Source organism: Octopus bimaculoides, chromosome 9 (assembly GCF_046866305.1).
Source record: "Octopus bimaculoides isolate indiv1 chromosome 9, ASM4686630v1, whole genome shotgun sequence".
Classification (NCBI taxonomy): Eukaryota; Metazoa; Mollusca; class Cephalopoda; order Octopoda; family Octopodidae; genus Octopus; species Octopus bimaculoides.
This window is the reverse complement of record NC_142936.1, coordinates 21083596-21104058: the sequence shown is the minus strand read 5'-3', so window position 1 is coordinate 21104058 and position 20463 is coordinate 21083596. Positions and strand designations below refer to the sequence as shown.

Sequence of the window (20463 nt, the reverse complement as noted above, 5' to 3'; positions counted from 1 at the left end):
TATATATATATATATATATATATATATATATAATTTATAATTAATGCAGCAATGTAGTAAGCTGCATCTTTTATTCATCAGTGGGTACATTGGGGTATGTTGATTTTTGTTTATTTTTTTATGTGTCTCGACCATACGTGCACTGATGAATAAAAGATGCAGCTTACTACATTGCTGCATTAATTATGAAACCAGTGGTTTGCCGTTAAGTTAAATGTTTTTAGGAGGTTAATTTTTGAAAGTTGCATTCCCTCGCTTTCGGTAAATATGTGCTTATTTTTTGGTAGTTTTGACTTATTTAGTCCCTCTAAGCGTGAGGCATTACTATATAGTAATGCCCTTATATAAATTATATATATTTATGGAAAAAAACGATGGGTTTTTTTCCTTATGGGTTTTTTTCACGCTGACTACTTGATAAATTCTTATAAAGATTTTATCCTATATTATATTATATATATATATATATATATAGATAGATAGATAGATAGATAGATAGATAGATAGATAGATAGATAGATAGATAGATAGATAGATAGATAGGTGAGTGAGTGAGTGAGTCAGTGAGTGAGTGAGTGAGTGAGTGAGTGAGTGAGTGAGAACTAAAGAAGCGGAAAAGAAATGACATGTATGCGATATGAGATATAAATACAAAAAGAAAAAAAGAAAAATTGACAATAAAGAAATGTGCTGCGAACATATCATCTTATCACAAAATACATTTTGAAACTCTTATATTTATGACATATCAATTTGACATTCCTACATTTTAAGTATTCAATTTTTGTCATCCCATTTCATGGTGTTAGTGTATAAAGTTACGCACATATAAATATACTTACACACACATACATATATATAGTAAATTCACTAAACTGCTGTAAATAACTAACACAATTATTGTATTTATTAAAAATTAATTAAAACAATCGTAGTCTCCTTCAATCAGTTGTGTGTGTGCGTATGTGCGTGCGTGTATGTGTGTGTGTGTGTGTGTGTGTGTGTGTATGTGTGTGTGTGTTTAGCTATCCATGAATGCAAGTATAAGGCTGCAGTTTCAGTGATGTGTCGTAGAACGGCGATAGGATGTAAGTATATGAGTCAACGTAGAAAGAAATGACTCGCAAGCAGCATTGCTTGTTGTAGATGTGGAGGACGCAGTATATAAGTTGTAGATACCTGGGAAGGCAACCTTAAACGAATATAGTAAAGGACAGATACCTGACCGTTTCTTAGAAGTTATATTTTTTACGATGTAACGTTTAGCAACACGTAATTCGTTGTAAAATGAGCTGCCCAAATAGTTTATTCTCATAAACTCACAAATGGATAAACTTGAAACTTCTAAGAATGCATCTGATTCAAGAGACAAAGCTTCTATACGAGAGGGTACCCAAAAGAAACCGAAATTTTGCAATAATATTTTATTCCCTTAGTTTTACATGTCTACGCTTTTATGGCCTTCAAAGTTTTGTACATTTGAAGTAATCTATCGGTCTAGAGGCGTTTTCCAGTGTTTTAAGCAGTGCTGGAACTTTTGCAAAGTGATGCCTTTTAATGTCTCCGTCGTTTTTTGTTTTCTTCGCCTCTTCCACATCTGCAAATTCCGTAGCACTAGCTTTCATTACCAGTGATGACCTTCGAAAAGGTTTTGCTCATGGCAGCGTCCTTATAAGCTGTTTGAAGCATGACAACTGTCCGGCCGCAGTTATTCCCCAGCAGAAAACGAAATTTCACAAAAACAAACTGTTCTTTCGTTTCAGACATTGCAAAGATCAAAGAACAGGGGAAAAGCACTGCAAAAAAAAAAAAAAAAAAAAGATGAAAAGATGCACCACGTAGTAGTATGACCTCTCCGAAAGACGCCGGACGGCAGACTGTTGCCTGAGGGTTGCATCAAATAGTTTCTAGCTGCGAAAGCCTGACCTACATCAGGCTTGTCCCACAGAGAATGTTTCTGGCTAATTTTGGCTATCTACTCGTAGTTGTTAGTATTCTCGTGCTACGAGTTTGAAGTTCTCCAATACAGTTATCAAAAGCGCTGTTGTAAATACGATTAAAGAGTATATATTTGTTATCAGAATTTTCATGATCCATATTATTACTGATGATTGTGTAGTATACTCTGGGAACTCTATGAGTTCGTCGAGAAATAGAACAATTCTCTTCTAAATTTATTGTCTTAGGTCTTAGCCTGTGAGACAATGCTCTGGTATATCCCCTTTTCTATTCTCAGTGCTTTCAAAATATTCAGTACTCCCTCGGACAAGTCACAGTCGCGTCGTTGTAACAATTTATTTGGTGCATCAAGAACTTTCAGAATACATTGAAGAAGAATCACAATGAAAATAAGTTTGAGGCTAGTAATCTGTTTCAAAATACCAGCTTCCTCAATTCTAATGTTTATGTCAGAACTGTCGTATTCTGCATTTCGAAACACTTGCACTACGTGTTCATGATTGGTACGTGTAACGATAACAACTGCAAGATGCCCTGACCACCGTTGTTACAATAGGTACTTCAAATGTGTAGTACCTTTGAATGCAGTATACAACTTTAGTCCATACAGAAAGGTATAAAGAGCTTTAGAAGCACTGAAGAATAGTTTTACTTCACTAATCTCTTCAATTGCATGAATTAAAACCAAATGCAACTGATGATGGAAGCAATGCGCATACGAAACTTCCTTTGCAATTTTCTGTTGTATTATTTTCCAGACACCACCGGCAACACCAGACATTACTGAGGCACCTTCATAACACTGAGATAAAATGCTTTCCGGCTTTTATCCAGCATCTTCAATACTTTAGATAACAACATTAACTAAATTTTCCGCCTTTACGTCTTTGCTCAAAGTTACAACGATAAGACTTTCTGACACGATCCCCGCTTTTACAAACCTCACAATTATTGAAATATTTTTGCATTAGCAGGATCAAGAATTTCATAACATTTAAATATGAAGAAATGGATATCTGATTGATGAATATCATCACTCATTTGATTCAAAACATCTTTCATAAGTTGTATAATTTCATTTTGCATCATAACAGATGTGTACAACGCATATTTAGGTAAAATCTTTATTTTTGCTAGCTAAAATTTTTATTAACGCATATTTAGGTACCGATGATAATCTTTCTTTTAATTTGGAATCTTTTGTAAAAGTATATTCAAAAAGCCGTAAAAAATGGCCCAGAAAGGTCATTTTCATTATCGTTGTCATGACAGGTAATATTTTCATTGTGATCACCCCGAAGTACAAGTCAAAAACTGAATCACTTCTACAACAGAGTGCAAATAATCCCGATATTTTTCCATGTGATTATGACTCACTATCGTAGATACATTCTGATTAGTTGCTCTGCGTTTCTGCCTTCCACTCCAAACATTCATAGCATTCTTATATGTGCTACAGAGATTTCATGCCTTCTAAACCTTTGCTTTTTGATAAAGCATCATGCCACTTAGCATATCCTTCAACTACCACCAGTTGAGATGAACAAAAATGACATCAACAACAGTAGAAAGCAACCTCAAACTGAAATGATAATTCTGCCGTTGAAGCATAAAGTACAGAAGTCTCGATTTTTTTCGCCTTTTACCATATTGTTTAAGATGATACACTAATAATTTTGATTGACATGCCATCATGTCTAATCCAAATAAATCAGGTTTGGAAAACATATCAAGTTCTATAAATTGCATAACATCAGCTGCTAAAGAAGTTAAAGATTCAGTTAACTATGGTTGATTCGAAATGGAAGAAATATCGATCTCGTCATTCCCACAGGTTTTGTAGGTTTTACGCACAGGTGTTGACTGTTTTTTTTAGTTAAAACTATGGCTTTGAATCTTCTGGGTGATATCTCTGTTCGGTATTTACCATTGAGGAAAGTTAAAGAGCCCAAAAAGCGATTCTGGGAATCCGATAGGGGTGGTACTGACCATAAGCCGAAAGGAATCAGCAAAGAATGGCCTTCAGGCAAGTTGGGCGAAGCTGATGCATTTTGGCGATGATCTGGACGCTCCCACTGTCCATACTGGAGTTAGTCAGTTCCTTCACATACCTGGGCTCCACTGTCACCAACAATAGAAACCTGACACCAGAGGTAACCGCAGATGTGGTCTGGCCACCGGGATCATGTACACGCTATGGAAACTCCTTTGGTGTTACCACTATATCTCCCGGAACACGAAGATCCGCATCTACAACGGCGTTGGCCCTCTCGTTCTCCTCTATGGATCTGAAACGGGGCCCCTCACGAAGACCCTGATAAATAGGATCTATGGCTCCTACAGCAGAGCCCTGGGGACCATCGGGAATATCAGCTGGTACCATAACGTTTCCAACTAATAACAGTGTTTGCGCACGCATCAGTTTCACATGCGCTGGTGCGGACATGACTTTCGTACTCCGTCAAACCATCTTACTCGAACTTTTCTCTCATTCGACGTAACAGCTACGGGCTGGAAGCGGCCCCATGACAGGTCCCGCACAAGATGTTCAGGCGTCATCTCCAGGGGCTCGACGTCGTCTCCGATGGGACAGCCCACTGGTGGGCCTAATCGGCTCTAGGCACAATGAGAGACCACTAACCTGGGATGATTCCCATCTCCATCAAGCAAAAGCATGAAGCAAGCAATCAACTGGAAAGATATGTTTTTACACCTTTTACCATAAGAGAGAGGCTTTTTGACACGGCAACTGCAGTGAATTTTCCTTCAAAAGTTATAAGATATCACAAACATATTTTAACTTACCTACACTTCGTTTATTCCCAATCACTGCTGGTGCTGATATATATATATATATATATATATATATATATATATATATATATACATGTAGGTATGTATGTGTGTGTATGAGTGTGTGTTTGTGTGTGTGTCTGTGTGTGTGTGCTTGTGTGTGTGTGTGTGTGTGTGTGTGTGTGTGTGTGTGTGTGTTATACAGGGTGTGGTGAATGAATTGTCGTCTAAATTACGCAAAGATTTAAATAACACTGAATCTCATTTTAACAGATATATTAACCAAAAGTACATAAAAATATCTCGAAATAATAAAGAGTAAATCTATTCAATAAAATTGCTATTGGCTTCTACTACGGCCTCCACATGACTTCGGAATCTCCTGCAATTCTTCTTGACGGTCTCCTTGTTAAGTTGGTGAATGCTGCCATAATCCTTGCCTTCAGTTCATCTTTGGTGTTATACGGAGTTTTATTGGTCTCTCACTGAACTGTACCGCACATATAACAATCAGTGAGGTTGCAATCTGCAGAGTTAGGTGGCCAGATATTAGGGATGATGTGGTCGCAGAAATTGTCTGACAGCCATGATTGGTTTCTCCTACTTGTGTGACATGGTGCAGAATCTTGTTGCCAGACATAGGGTCTTCCTGTAGTCACCCTCTTGACCCAGGGCAGCACTACCTCCTCCATGCACTTGATATAGGTAGGCCTCCATGTTGAGTTTGAGGCCGTGTGGGAAGATGAATGGAGGCTTAACGTCGCCATCACTAGTGATCTCTTCAAACATCATGATGTCGATTGAATGTTTGATTTTTATCACTCTCAGTACATATTTCGGGGACACGCCAAGCCAAAAGTTGTTCTGTGTGTTCACCATCTGGTCCTGGTAGGAATGTTTCTCGTCTGAGAAATACCAAAGCTTGTTCGGTTGGAGAGTATGTTTGAGTTTGTTCAAACGCTTCGTAGCGCGATCTTTCCTCTTGTTCTTGATGGCTTGGGATAAAAATTGGCGGCCCTTTCTTATCTTGTATGAGGAATACCGAATGTTTTTGTGCATTACCTGTCTGATAAGAAGCTCAGACACTCCTATGTTTCTGGCGATAGACCTGATTGACTTGAAGGGATCGTTGTCAATCATGGGCTGAATCTCACCAACAAATTCAGGAGTTCTTTTCTTATCACAACAATCAGAGTAAGTTTTCCGAGCTGTCATACCTCCCTAATCACCATTAGACTCATCCAGCTCTTTCCGAATCCTCTGCAATCTCTTTAGGTTGACACTCAAACACTCTGAAGTGTTCATAGTGGATCTTCCAGCGCGAATGCTGAGCATTACAGCATGTCGTTTCCAAATTTCTGGCAGAGTGAATTGTGTGATGGTGCTGTTTTTGTCCTATACTGCGTAGTCAACAAAATCAAAAACAAACAATGCGCATCCACAAAATTAAAAATATAAACTGGCAACATTTTACCCATCGCACTGTGTGTGGTGTTTTTGCGCGCGCGTCTGTGTGTGTGTGTGTGTGTGTGTGTGTGTGTGTGTGTGTGTGTGTGTGTGTGCGTGTGTGTGTGCGTGCGCGTGTGTGTGCGTGCGTGCGTGTGTGTAAATATCAGACGAGGGGAGAGAACAGCAAACAGGATGAATTAGATTTACGCTCAGGAACAATGGAAAACGCCTAAGATTTCAAGCCTATGTATGTATATGCCGTCTGTGGAGCATTATAATCTTATAGGCTTGAGTGCAAATAGTGAACTGCGCCCTATTATTTATTTAGTATCGACAGCAAGCGATGGGGGTATCGTAATTATACAACCCATTATTCGTTAAGTTACGAACATACTAACGATCTATATAATTGCTATAAAATGGCGTCTGACTGTCGAAGACTTCAAAATTAATCATTGTGTTATGGTGTTCATCTTGAAATAATTCCCCAAAATTAGCGAATTATTATTTATTCTCGGAAATGTAAACACTACATAGATAATAATACTCAAGCGTTTTCCTGGATCACGTATGACTTCAGTAATGAGCTCAGCTTCAACTGCTATTAATTTGTCAAGCAATCAAGGCTGCTGCTCTATGCTAGCACTTATCTAATCGACTGCCAACACGTTGTCAACGAATCAATTACAGTAATAATGAAAAATATACTCTACTAGTTTATCTTTTATCCTTTATTTTTCTCACTAATTTCAAACATTGAATTGAAGGGTTTAGTCGAATGAATCGACCCAAGTATTTATTGCTTTAAAATGTGATGCTTATTCTAACGAAACCTTTTGCTGAACCCCTAGAAATGGAGAACGCAAAGAAATCAGCATCGCTTGTCAAACGATGGTGTGGAGACAAACACAAACACACATACACACACATACATATATATATATATATATATATATATATATATATATATATATATATATATATGCATATATATGTGTGTATGTATGTATGTATGTATGTATGTATGTATATATATATATATATATGTATATATATATATATATATATATATGTATGTATATATATATATATATATATATATATATATATATATATATATACACACATATATATATGTATATATACATCCATCTATCCATCCATACATACATACATACATACATACATACATACATAAATACATACATACATGCATATAAATATATCCGTGTGTGTGTGTGTGTGTGTGTGTGTGTGTGTGTGTGTGTGTGTGCGTGCGTGTGTATAGTCACAATGAAGATATTTAAACCTCTTATAGGGATATTTTATCCAAGATACACTGGTTTGATATATTAAATTTTAAAGAGATAGTTCTTCAATGAATATATTATATAGAATATCGAAGGATATCAAGCATTTTTTCGTGTTAGAAAACAGAAAGGTCTAATGGATACAAATTAATTTATTAATTAATCAACATATTCACCAACAATTGTTTGATTTCACAAAGAAGATTAAAATTACAAAACATATATAAAAATATAATTTTGCATTATAAATCCCTTATAAGAAAAATCATCAGGGTGTTCAGAGGACAATTTTCCTTATAAGGTATTTAAAATGCAAAATTATATATACATATATGTTTTGTAACTTTAATCTTATTTGTGAAATGAAATAATTGTTGATGAATATGGTGATTAATTTTCTATCCATTCGATCTCTCTGTTTTCTAACTCGTTATATATATGTGTGTGTGTGTGTGTGTGTGTGTGTGTGTGAAGGTGTGCGTGCGAGCATACATGCGTGCGTGCGTGCCTTTGTCTAGATTTCTGCAAGAGGCTACTGGCCATTTTGTTACCGACACTTCCAAGATCTCGAGTTCGAAATTCTAATACCATCTCTGTTTAAAGTGTTCCTATGAAAATTAATTCTTTCCATCGTAATTTTATTTAAGGATGGGCACATTATTATATTTCGGGATGGTCCATTCTTGTGTTTCTTTTTTTCCTGACAACTACAAGTACTATATACTAGTTCTTCACTTCAGCTTTATCACTGTGTTTGTGTGTGTGTGTGTGTGTGTGTGTGTGTGTGTGTGTGTGTGTGTGTGTGTGTGTGTGTGTGTGTGTGTGTGTGTGTGTGTGTGTGTGTGTGTGTGTGTGTGTGTATGTTGAGTGTGTGAGTGTGTGTGTCTGCGTGCGATCGTGTCTTTGTCTAGATTTTTTCGAGAGGCTGCTCTCCAAGATCTCAAGTTCGAAATTCTCATACCTTCTCTTTTTAAAGTGTTCCTATGAAAATTAATCGTGATTTTATTTAAGGATGTACACATTATTATATTTCGTGATGGTCCATTCTTGTGTGGTTTTTTTTTCAGTTAACCACAAGTACTATATACTCGTTCTTCACTTCAGCTTCATCATTGCTGAGCTGGGAGAATCGTTTGCACGCTGGACGAAATGCTTAGCAGTATTTCGCCCGTCGCTATGTTCTGTGTTCCTAATTCCCCCGAGGTCGAATTTGCCTTTCATCCTTTCGGGGTCGATAAAATAAGTACCAGTTGAACACCAGTTGGTCGATGTAATCGACTCTTCCCCTCTTCCAAAATTGCTGCCCTTGTGACAAAATTTAAAACCATTATTATTTTAGTGTCCTTTTCTTGAAATCGTTCGTCACATCCTTGACCTCTTCAACGACATACCAATCCCAACCCAGATTGGACTAAACAGGACTGGAGTAGACACGCGTGAGAGAGAGTCACTAAAGTGGTCACAAGAAGTGTTACGAAAGATTTGAAGAACGGGTATACAGTACGTGTGGTTATTTCGGAAAAAAAAACTGTCCCGCGATATAAGAATATCTGTTTCAATACGCCATTCCACATCAGGAATCTTGCAAAACAAATGCATAAACGTAACATTTGACATTAATTTTCTGTGTGGTCGAGGTTGTTGACATACCCTAATACCTGAAAATATTGGTTTCAAATTTTGGTACGGAGGCCAGCAATTTCAGAAGTTAAGTTTATTACATCGACACCAGTGCCCAACCACTACTTACTTTATCGACAAAGTTGACCTCGGTGGAATTTAAACTCAGAACGTAAGAACGGACGAAAGGATGTACACATTATTATATTTCGTGATGGTCCATTTTTGTGTGTTTTTTTTTTTTTGCATTTTGCTTGGTGTGCTAACGATTCTGCCATCTCACCGCCTTTTCCCAGAAAATATTGTCTTCAAGTTTTAGCATTAAGCCAGCTATTTCGTAGGAGGAGTTGAGTTACTTACATTGACCCAGTGTTCAACTGGCACTTATTTTATCGACCGTGAAAGGATGAAAGGTAAAGTTGAACTCGGTGGAATTTGAAAATCAGAGTGTAGCCCGACGCGGTAACGATTCTACCAACTCGCCGTCCTTTTCAAGAAAATATTGTTTTCAAATTTTGGTACAAAACCAGTAAGTTCGTAGGAGGTACGAAATCGATTACATCGACTCCATTGTTTAACTGGTACTTATTTTATCGACCCCAAAGGATGAAAGGTAAAGTCGACCTCGGCGAATATTAAAATATCTGTCAAACAGGAAAATTCAACAACTAAGTTTTCGGTCATAAGGCATTTTCTGTTCTATTCTACTCTCACATTTCTTTCTATATTTATATCATACTGAATTATTTCTGAGCCCTGTGAAGAAGGTTTTATGTGATCACTGGATCTGCTAGAAATAACGGCTAAATCTCCTTCAAATCAGTTTTCATCTTCAGTAAGGAACCAATACTTTAGATAACGTAATAGTACATATTTTAAGGTGAACAGGATTGTCAAAACCGGAATGGTTAATCAGGATTGGATTGGCAATATAGGTAGTAGTAGTAGTAGTAGTAGTAGTAGTAGAGGAAGAAAAAAACAACAGCAACAACAATAACAAAAACAATGAAACGCTTCCCATCTCCATCAAGCAAAAGCATGAAGCAAGCAATCAACTGGAAAGATATGTTTTTACACCTTTTACCATAAGAGAGAGGCTTTTTGACACGGCAACTGCAGTGAATTTTCCTTCAAAAGTTATAAGATATCACAAACATATTTTAACTTACCTACACTTCGTTTATTCCCAATCACTGCTGGTGCTGATATATATATATATATATATATATATATATATATATATATATATATATATATATATATATATATATATATATATATATATATACATGTAGGTATGTATGTGTGTGTATGAGTGTGTGTTTGTGTGTGTGTCTGTGTGTGTGTGCTTGTGTGTGTGTGTGTGTGTGTGTGTGTGTGTGTGTGTGTGTGTGTGTGTGTGTGTTATACAGGGTGTGGTGAATGAATTGTCGTCTAAATTACGCAAAGATTTAAATAACACTGAATCTCATTTTAACAGATATATTAACCAAAAGTACATAAAAATATCTCGAAATAATAAAGAGTAAATCTATTCAATAAAATTGCTATTGGCTTCTACTACGGCCTCCACATGACTTCGGAATCTCCTGCAATTCTTCTTGACGGTCTCCTTGTTAAGTTGGTGAATGCTGCCATAATCCTTGCCTTCAGTTCATCTTTGGTGTTATACGGAGTTTTATTGGTCTCTCACTGAACTGTACCGCACATATAACAATCAGTGAGGTTGCAATCTGCAGAGTTAGGTGGCCAGATATTAGGGATGATGTGGTCGCAGAAATTGTCTGACAGCCATGATTGGTTTCTCCTACTTGTGTGACATGGTGCAGAATCTTGTTGCCAGACATAGGGTTTTCCTGTAGTCACCCTCTTGACCCAGGGCAGCACTACCTCCTCCATGCACTTGATATAGGTAGGCCTCCATGTTGAGTTTGAGGCCGTGTGGGAAGATGAATGGAGGCTTAACGTCGCCATCACTAGTGATCTCTTCAAACATCATGATGTCGATTGAATGTTTGATTTTTATCACTCTCAGTACATATTTCGGGGACACGCCAAGCCAAAAGTTGTTCTGTGTGTTCACCATCTGGTCCTGGTAGGAATGTTTCTCGTCTGAGAAATACCAAAGCTTGTTCGGTTGGAGAGTATGTTTGAGTTTGTTCAAACGCTTCGTAGCGCGATCTTTCCTCTTGTTCTTGATGGCTTGGGATAAAAATTGGCGGCCCTTTCTTATCTTGTATGAGGAATACCGAATGTTTTTGTGCATTACCTGTCTGATAAGAAGCTCAGACACTCCTATGTTTCTGGCGATAGACCTGATTGACTTGAAGGGATCGTTGTCAATCATGGGCTGAATCTCACCAACAAATTCAGGAGTTCTTTTCTTATCACAACAATCAGAGTAAGTTTTCCGAGCTGTCATACCTCCCTAATCACCATTAGACTCATCCAGCTCTTTCCGAATCCTCTGCAATCTCTTTAGGTTGACACTCAAACACTCTGAAGTGTTCATAGTGGATCTTCCAGCGCGAATGCTGAGCATTACAGCATGTCGTTTCCAAATTTCTGGCAGAGTGAATTGTGTGATGGTGCTGTTTTTGTCCTATACTGCGTAGTCAACAAAATCAAAAACAAACAATGCGCATCCACAAAATTAAAAATATAAACTGGCAACATTTTACCCATCGCACTGTGTGTGGTGTTTTTGCGCGCGCGTCTGTGTGTGTGTGTGTGTGTGTGTGTGTGTGTGCGTGTGTGTGTGCGTGCGCGTGTGTGTGCGTGCGTGCGTGTGTGTAAATATCAGACGAGGGGAGAGAACAGCAAACAGGATGAATTAGATTTACGCTCAGGAACAATGGAAAACGCCTAAGATTTCAAGCCTATGTATGTATATGCCGTCTGTGGAGCATTATAATCTTATAGGCTTGAGTGCAAATAGTGAACTGCGCCCTATTATTTATTTAGTATCGACAGCAAGCGATGGGGGTATCGTAATTATACAACCCATTATTCGTTAAGTTACGAACATACTAACGATCTATATAATTGCTATAAAATGGCGTCTGACTGTCGAAGACTTCAAAATTAATCATTGTGTTATGGTGTTCATCTTGAAATAATTCCCCAAAATTAGCGAATTATTATTTATTCTCGGAAATGTAAACACTACATAGATAATAATACTCAAGCGTTTTCCTGGATCACGTATGACTTCAGTAATGAGCTCAGCTTCAACTGCTATTAATTTGTCAAGCAATCAAGGCTGCTGCTCTATGCTAGCACTTATCTAATCGACTGCCAACACGTTGTCAACGAATCAATTACAGTAATAATGAAAAATATACTCTACTAGTTTATCTTTTATCCTTTATTTTTCTCACTAATTTCAAACATTGAATTGAAGGGTTTAGTCGAATGAATCGACCCAAGTATTTATTGCTTCAAAATGTGATGCTTATTCTAACGAAACATTTTGCTGAACCCCTAGAAATGGAAAACGCAAAGAAATCAGCATCGCTTGTCAAACGATGGTGTGGAGACAAACACAAACACACATACACACACATACATATATATATATATATATATATATATATATATATATATATATATTACATCGACACCAGTGCCCAACCACTACTTACTTTATCGACAAAGTTGACCTCGGTGGAATTTAAACTCAGAACGTAAGAACGGACGAAAGGATGTACACATTATTATATTTCGTGATGGTCCATTTTTGTGTGTTTTTTTTTTTTTGCATTTTGCTTGGTGTGCTAACGATTCTGCCATCTCACCGCCTTTTCCCAGAAAATATTGTCTTCAAGTTTTAGCATTAAGCCAGCTATTTCGTAGGAGGAGTTGAGTTACTTACATTGACCCAGTGTTCAACTGGCACTTATTTTATCGACCGTGAAAGGATGAAAGGTAAAGTTGAACTCGGTGGAATTTGAAAATCAGAGTGTAGCCCGACGCGGTAACGATTCTACCAACTCGCCGTCCTTTTCAAGAAAATATTGTTTTCAAATTTTGGTACAAAACCAGTAAGTTCGTAGGAGGTACGAAATCGATTACATCGACTCCATTGTTTAACTGGTACTTATTTTATCGACCCCAAAGGATGAAAGGTAAAGTCGACCTCGGCGAATATTAAAATATCTGTCAAACAGGAAAATTCAACAACTAAGTTTTCGGTCATAAGGCATTTTCTGTTCTATTCTACTCTCACATTTCTTTCTATATTTATATCATACTGAATTATTTCTGAGCCTTGTGAAGAAGGTTTTATGTGATCACTGGATCTGCTAGAAATAACGGCTAAATCTCCTTCAAATCAGTTTTCATCTTCAGTAAGGAACCAATACTTTAGATAACGTAATAGTACATATTTTAAGGTGAACAGGATTGTCAAAACCGGAATGGTTAATCAGGATTGGATTGGCAATATAGGTAGTAGTAGTAGTAGTAGTAGTAGTAGTAGTAGTAGTAGTAGTAGAGGAAGAAAAAAACAACAGCAACAACAATAACAAAAACAATGAAACGCTTCCTATTTTCTATAACCCATTTAACAGTGTGGCATTCAATCTTCGTTTTACTTCTACCATGTTTAGAAGATAAATATTTGAACTTTGTTCAGCAAAAATATAAACAACTGACAAGAAAATGAATACTTATTCCTTTTACATAAGTACTTCAATGTACTTGACACTATTATCGGTGAGAATAATGGAGAGAGACTGTATGACCCCACATTTATATAGGGACACATTTTCGTTAAACTATAAATAAAAGAAATAGAGTTATTAATATTTCTAAGTCTCTCTAAAGGAGACTACGGCAGCGGTACTGGAAGTTAGTAGTTATCGCCAAGCCAACATGGCAGTCCCAAAATTAGGACGAAAGCTGCCGTGAATTAGCTCTAAGAAGCCATCGCCTCTAGCTAGCTATGTGACACACGAAACCTGTGTCCTTTATAACCTTCGAACAGGGGAGGTCAGCAGTGTCCCCCTGCTGGTTTGGCATCTGCAGACTAGTTTCAGGGTGTTGTCCCTTGTCAATGCAGAGCAGCCAAGCCCCAACCAGGCGGCGCTGCCGACTATCTGTTCGAAGGTTATTTATCTAATTTCAGTGGAATCTATCCACTGGTTTTCAGAAATAGAGTTATTAATATTTCTAAGTCTCTCTAAAGGAGACTACGGCAGCGGTACTGAAAGTTAGTAGTTATCGCCAAGCCAACATGGCAGTCCCAAAATTAGGACGAAAGCTGCCGTGAATTAGCTCCAAGAGGCCATCGCCTCTAGCTAGCTATGTGACACACGAAACCTGTGTCCTTTATAACCTTCGAACAGGGGAGGTCAGCAGTGTCCCCCTGCTGGTTTGGCATCTGCAGACTAGTTTCAGGGTGTTGCCCCTTGTCAATGCAGAGCAGCCAAGCCCCAGCCAGGCGGCGCTGCCGACTATCTGTTCGAAGGTTATTTATCTAATTTCAGTGGAATCTATCCACTGGTTTTCAGAAATAGAGTTATTAATATTTCTAAGTCTCTCTAAAGGAGGACCTCCCCTGTTCGAAGCTTATAAAGGACACAGGTTTCGTGTGTCACATAGCTAGCTAGAGGCGATGGCTTCTTGGAGCTAATTCACGGCAGCTTTCGTCCTAATTTTGGGACTGCCATGAATAACCTTCGAACAGATAGTCGGTAGCGCCGCCTGGCTGGGGCTTGGCTGCTCTGCATTGACAAGGGGCAACACCCTGAAACTAGTCTGCAGATGCCAAACCAGCAGGGGGACACTGCTGACCTCCCCTGTTCGAAGGTTATAAAGGACACAGGTTTCGTATGTCACATAGCTAGCTAGAGGCGATGGCTTCTTGGAGCTACTTCACGGCAGCTTTCGTCCTAATTTTGGGACTGCCATGTTGGCTTGGCGATAACTACTATCTATAAATAAAAGAATTCACCTCATCTACATTGTCTATTTATTTGTCATGAGGGTATATCCTACCAAAAGAACAACTCCGTGGTGAGAAGTTTGCTTCCAAACCACAATTTGACGTTCTGGAGCTAATTAACTCTTTAAACTCACTTTCAGCATCGGTTTGATTTTTGAACTCCTCTCGCAGGAAACCATCAAGGTGCTTGAAAAAAATGGTAGTTGGTAGGAGATAGGTCTGAGGAATAAGCTGGGTGGGGAAGCACTTCGTAGCCAAGTTCCTCTCGACTTCCGTAACGTCATTAGTGAAACGTGTGGTCGAGCATTGTCATGAAATATGATTGGCCCACTTCTGTTAGCCAGTCTGAGACGGAGGAGTAACAGTTTTTCGTTCATTTTAGCAATTTCATGGCAATATGTTTCTGCAGTAATGGTTTTAAGAAATTATAGTGGATGAGTCGAGTAGTATACCACCAAACAGTCAACATAACCTCCTTTTTGAAGAACTCGAGTTTAAGGAAGTTTTTCGGTGCTTCATTTTAGTCCAACAACTGCGAAGAGCGTTTTTTTTATTATTATACAGTATCCACTTTCCATTGCTAGTCACAATACGGTCGAGAAATGGATCGGTCTGGTTACGGAGAAGAAGTGATCAGCAAATTTCATATCTGCGCATTTTCTGATTTTCATTTAAATCGTGTCGAGCTTTTTTGATTTTCCGATCGCATGCAAATGTTTTCAGGCAGTTTTCTGGCAAATTGGAGTTCTTGCAGTAGTCTACATAGCTAAATAAGTTGAACAATCTGTCGACCAGTCTGGGACGGAGGAGTAGCAGTTTTCGTTCATTTTAGCAATTTCAAGGCAATATGTTTCTGCAGTAATGGTTTTAAGAAATTTTAGTGGATGTGTTGTGAACAAAATGAAAGCAATGCATGTAAGTTAATATCTAAGAGACTGAGTGAGTGAGTGTCAAAAAGTATGGTGAGTAAATAGAGAGAGATACATTGGCGGTACAAGATAGAGAGTGGGAGAGTTGTCGATCTAAAAGTTAAGTTATTTCTTGTAGCATATTATATTTTTCTATTATCATTGATGGACCACCTATTCTATGGGACGCAGATTTCGAAAATCGAAATCGATTTTCGTAAGGATGCACCGTTTCCGAGCCTTTCTGGACTAAACACACATACATAACCACATACATTTGCATTTATATGGTCTATACATTCAGTTACGAATTCAAAACAACACTATTGTTGTAAACATTATCGACCGCACACAATGTGTTTTGCTTGTGTGCCGGTTCGCTGCATCGTAGCGCTTTCGAGACAACTCCCTGGTAGCACAGAGTATTAAAACACCTGAAGACCATCGACAGCCGAGATAACTCACCCCCAGTCTCATTTAGGAGTGATGGATACCGACATTTTGCCATTTTATGGCTTATCAGCATCATGTACCTGAATCGTGCAGGGGACGAACCGAATCGTCAGTCTATGACCATATAAAATGCATACCCAAGATTAAATTCGATTACGTTTTAAATACGTATTCATATTAATATGAATATTTATATATTTATACATAAAAATTCATCATCTAAAAGCTTCTACCTTTTTCTTCCTTTCGTTTTGCATCTTATATACATATTTTGTATTTGATGTCTAATAAACTTAATATATATGATGTGTTTAATTTGTTTTATCCACATAATTGCCTCTACACCAGTTTGTGAAATTATCCCCTGTAGAGACATCAGAATATTAGTTTAAATCTTTTGAGCACTACTAAGAGTCTTCTATACGGAGAATCTTTAGATCTTATCTGTGAACTATATACATATATATACAAATACATATACAAGTATATAGGGGAAAAGTAAAAAGAAACAAATGCCATTCATTTTCTATTAATTATATCTACCTTCATTGCATCACTTTCAGAACTGCTCATCTCCCTTGCATGCAATCTTTCACTCAAGTACTACAAGACCCAACACCGTTACGAAATCGAAGTTGATTAAAAGTCAGTGAACAGCTATGACGAAACCGATATGACTTTCGATAATGACTCATGATAATGATTTTTATACTTCTTAATTCCACCTTAAATCATTTATTTGTATGTGTATATCTTTGTTTTTACTTTTAAAAAAGGCCATTACTTTTATGCCCAGTGTGCATTTTCTTTGTTTCTTTTTACTTTTCCCCTTACTTATACCACGTGTAGTCTTTTTTCTTTGAAACCTGTTGCTATTATATATATATATATATATATATATATATATATATATATAAGATTCAGTTGAATTGGGTACTTAAATTGAGGCACCTTGCTAGTTCGGTATAATATGCACACCCCAACAATATTATTTGAATATTGAATATCAAGACTCCATGTAGGGGTATTTGTACCCAATATTCCTGCCGTGTGTAGACAATGCAACCCAGCTAAGTAAAGGTGTCCGCTCATGATAATTCAGACATGTACTTTTTATAAAGGTATTTTCTATAGTATTTGCGAAGTGCAGATTTCAAGTTAGTTAAACAGAATATAAATAAGTAACAAAGATGTACAGGCATCAATTCCTTACGGCCGTTTCAAGCGGCTCCATTTAATTGATTAATGAAAATATTACATCATATTTGAACGTAACCTTATTTACATTATTTACATTTGACGGATATTCGTCCCCATCTTGTTTGTTGTTAACACAACGTTTCGGCTGATATACCCTCCAGCCTTCGTCAGGTGTCTTGGGGAAATTTCGAACCTGGGTTCTCATTCCTATCGATGTTACTATTATTATTATTATTATTATTATATCATTATTATTATTATTATTATTATTAATCAGGTCGCTGCCGTGAATCGAACTCGGAACCTTGGGGTTAGTAGCCCGCGCTCTTAATCACTACGCCATATGCCCGTGGGCAATTATGGGGTGAATTTTAAGGCTTATAAATCTATTATTTTTCTATCCTTCCTCAATACCGGTTCCCATATGCTATTCATATCTGCACTCGGTCTGCTTAGGAGGTTGTTGTGTCCTAGCATATGTGCTGCTTCTTTTAGTTTTCGTATTTTCCAGTGTTGTTCCCTGTCTATTATTTTAACTTCATCCCACAGGGGGAGGTGGTTTCCATTTTTCCTTACATGATCAGCTATACCCGATTTATCGATATCTCCTCGTGTCACAGCTTTGCGATGTTCTTCTACCCTTATTTTGAGGGGGCGACATGTTTCGCCTTTGTATAACCTACCACAGCTGCATGGGATGGAGTACACGCAGTTTTTGGTCATATTCTCTTCTGTTGGTGGTTTTACCCGAAGGAGATATTTGCGAAGTGTTGTATTGCTCTTGAATACTGCCCTGATGTCATATGGGCCGCATATCTTTTGTATCTTTTCGGAGAGGCCTTTCACATAGGGTAGACAGACTGTAGACAGTTTATTGGTTTCATCCTCTCTTTTCTTCATAATTGGAGTAGATAGTATGTTCTTGGGGTAGTTGTTTCTTAATAGATTCTTACTGAGCTTGATCATTTCCTCGTGGTGGGTATCACGATCGCTACTTATATTCTTTGCTCGGTGTTTTAGGCACTGAGCAATTCCTCTCTTTACACTGTATGGATGGTGGGAATTGAAGTTAAGGTATCGTCCAGTGAAGGTTGGCTTGCGATATACGGATGTCCTGAATTCATACTCGGTGCGTGTTATTAATACGTCCAGGAATGCCAGCTGATTGTTCTGTTCCTTTTCCATGGTGAACTGTATGGATGGATTTATTGAGTTCACATGATCTAGCAGCATTTGGACATCTTGCTGGTGGGGCCAGAGAATAAAGGTGTCATCAACGTATCGCAGCCATAGGGTTGGTTTTAGTGGTGTTGATCCTAAAGCCAAATTCTCGAAGTATTCCATGTATATATTGGCTATTATCGGTGATAATGGCGAACCCATAGCTAAACCATCTTCTTGTCGATATATATCAGTGTCCATACTGAAGTAGGTAGTTTCTACACAGAAAGTCAACATTTCCATCAAGTTTGTTATTGGTATACTAGTGCGTTCTTTTAGATGGGTGTCTGTCACTAGTCTTTCTTGAATCACCGATAGTGCTTCACCAGTTGGGACTTTGGTGAATAGACTTATCACAACTAGACTCACCATCTGGTTGGATTCAATGGGGGTATCCTTGATCAATTCTGTGAAGTGGATGGAATTCTTCACTTATGATGTTGACTTTCTTGCTAATGGACTGATTATATCCACCAAGAAGCGGCTCAGTGGATGACATGCTGAACCGCTACAGCTCACTATAGGTCTTAGTGGAATACCTTCCTTGTGAATCTTAGGGAGACCGTACATGTGTGGTAGTTTACTGTAGTGTTGAGTCAGCTGTCTGTACTTCATTGGTGTGAAGTGATCCTTGTTCTTGATCAAGATATGTGACAACTTCCTCTCTGTTTTCAGAGTTGGGTTTTTCTTTACTCTACTGTAGCTACCATCACTTATAAGACTTGCCAATTTTTCGGAGTAGTCAGACTTGTTCATCACCACTGTAGCATTTCCCTTGTCCGCTGGGAGAACTATGATGGAATTGTCTCCTTGTAGCCTTTTGATAGCGAACTTTTCTTCCTTAGTGATGTTTGGTTTGGGAAGTTTCGCTTTCTCCAGTACCTGTCTCACCTTCCACCTTAGTTCATCTCCCTGAGCTTTCGGTATCTTTACCGCTATCTCTTCAATAGGGGCTATTATGTCCAAGTATGGAATGCGCTTGATGGTTGTCGCAAAGTTGAGACCTTTGTTCAGTACGGCTTCTTCGGAGTCTTCCAGACGTCGGCTACTTACATTAATCACTGCTTTCGCAGGTGGGTGATGGACTTCAGTCTTCATTCTCCGACCTTTGAGTTTCATAAACTTCTTAATCTGGCGTGTCTTCACCGTTTCAAATTCTTTCATGTACGATTTTCCTAGATCTTGTTGGATTCTCTTTCTGTCGTCATCTCTAGTTATTTTTCTAAGTAAAGAAGATAGCCTCTCTTTGATTTCGTTATTTAGTTGATGTTTTTTCCAACGGTTGTAATGGATCCTCTCACGGACGAGGGCATGTCCTGCCCTTTCCGCTACTCTTCTAGCTTTATATGAATCCACTGGTGTCATTATATTCAAGCCAGGTGGTATTAGCTTTGAGTCTCTACATCTACACAGGAAGGTTAGATGGTTTGAAAGACGAGCTAGTTTTTGATGGAGTTTCTCTATATGTCTCCAATGAAGTCTAATGTCGGCTCCGTACCGATTAGATAATACAGTTCTATATTTAAGAGATGAGGAATTATTTACATTATTTACATTATCTACATTTGACTGATATTCGTCCTCATCTTGTTTGTTGTTAACA

The 20463-nt window shown here is 37.9% G+C and overlaps 1 protein-coding gene across 2 annotated transcripts in view; it reads right to left on the bottom strand.

The window, feature by feature from the left end:
• LOC106882574 (acetylcholinesterase) overlaps nucleotides 1–20463 on the bottom strand; it is a 135732-nt gene that overhangs the window by 36430 nt on the left and 78839 nt on the right. The gene's annotated exons all lie outside the window — the stretch shown is intronic.